Below are 1,495 nucleotides of genomic sequence, written 5' to 3'. Positions count from 1 at the left end.
ACAGAGTTGTACCCCCCGACTTTGGAAGGTCCGGATGCACATACGCACATAATAGAGAAAAATGAAACAAATATGGACGACTTGCTCCGAAACACCACCGAGTGGGGAACACTTCTCAAAAATAACCTGCAATTGTTTCCTTCAAAATTCCTACATGCTCGAAATGTACATACATCAAGGTATATTTGTAGAAAATTTCACGAAAAAATATTCATTTTCCTGGAAGTTAAGAGGAATTTAAGTGGACTCTTGCAATCCATATCAATACATACATCTAAACCAAAATTTTTTCAGGGTCCCTCATTGTAGATCCCCAATTTCCTATTTTGTGTGGACTCCCAAAACTCTTATATAGACCCTGGTTGAGAACCACTGATCTATAGCTTCTTCACCATCTGCTGGAGTGTCCACATTAGTGTGTGGGGAAAATTGACTTGGAATCCAATAGAGAAAAGAATATTGATTATCAAATACCAAAAATCATCCAGATATTCTATTAGCAACTTCGATTATAATCGGGTCAAAGTTGAGGAAAAATTCCTCGTAAAAAAAGAGGACCTGGCACCTGACTTTGTTTTGACCTCGCTGAACTTCAACAGCAACAACTATGCTGACCAATTTCGACTCCTAAATATAAGGTAGTAATACTTAATAACGATGCAATACTCGCAATGTAATGATTTCAAACACGCAGGAAGAAAATAACGAGAAATCAGAAATAAATCATTTTGCCCCGGTTACAAATTTTACCCCCGACCCTATATTTACCCCCATTGTAACGTGTTTTCACTAAGACATAATTACTGTAACCAGGAAGGGTTCATATAATTCTACAACTATTATCATTATTATTATTATTAAAGCCTTAGAAATAAAGCTTTGTCACCTTACCGCTTTCGTATATTAACATCGAATCAGTGCGCCATAAACAACAACATTAATAAAAAAAAAACGGTGATCTATAGCAAGATGTGGAATGAATAATTGTATATTGCTTCTTAACTCCTCAAGGCAGGTTCAGACACAAAATATGCTGAGTGCTGTCGTGTTTTGTGTTAGGAAGGGTAACTTCTTCCATTTAAAACAAGGAGTTCAACACAATCGTCTCGTTAACGAGCGGCTTTTGGGACACCGGTGTTTCCATATATTGTATCTCGTGAAGGAGAAGTAGACGGAACTTTGAGACTAGCAAAAGACTAAAGCTTTGACTACGCTATCAGCAAACAAATTGTCGCTAATCGGTGTTTATATTTGTCATCGGTGGAAGCGCAATGGCCCAGTGGTTAGGGCAGCGGACTCGCGGTTTCGATTCCCAGACCGGGCGTTGTGAGTGTTTATTGAGCAAAAACACCTAAAAGCTCCACGAGGCTCTGGCAGGGGATGGTGTTGAACCCTGCTGTACTCTTTCACCACAACTTTCTCTCACTCTTTCTTCCTGTTTCTGTTGTATCTGGGCCATTGCGCCTCCACACAACATACATACATACATACATGC

The 1,495-nt window shown here is 39.2% G+C and overlaps 1 protein-coding gene and 1 long non-coding RNA gene across 2 annotated transcripts in view; both read right to left on the bottom strand.

Annotated features, from left to right (window-relative positions):
* LOC106877954 (uncharacterized) overlaps window positions 1-1,443 on the bottom strand; it is a 4,860-nt gene extending 3,417 nt beyond the window's left edge. Inside the window, exon 1 of the long non-coding RNA XR_001410442.2 lies at window positions 892-1,443. This is a non-coding gene — a long non-coding RNA (uncharacterized LOC106877954). The remainder of the gene's footprint in view (window positions 1-891) is intronic.
* The window catches only part of LOC106877952 (zinc finger protein 845-like), a 28,644-nt gene that overhangs the window by 4,360 nt on the left and 22,789 nt on the right, over window positions 1-1,495 (bottom strand). The gene's annotated exons all lie outside the window — the stretch shown is intronic.

Source organism: Octopus bimaculoides, chromosome 28 (assembly GCF_001194135.2).
Source record: "Octopus bimaculoides isolate UCB-OBI-ISO-001 chromosome 28, ASM119413v2, whole genome shotgun sequence".
NCBI classification, from domain to species: Eukaryota; Metazoa; Mollusca; class Cephalopoda; order Octopoda; family Octopodidae; genus Octopus; species Octopus bimaculoides.
The sequence above is the reverse complement of the archived record's forward strand: the minus strand, read 5'-3'. Positions and strand labels throughout refer to the sequence as shown.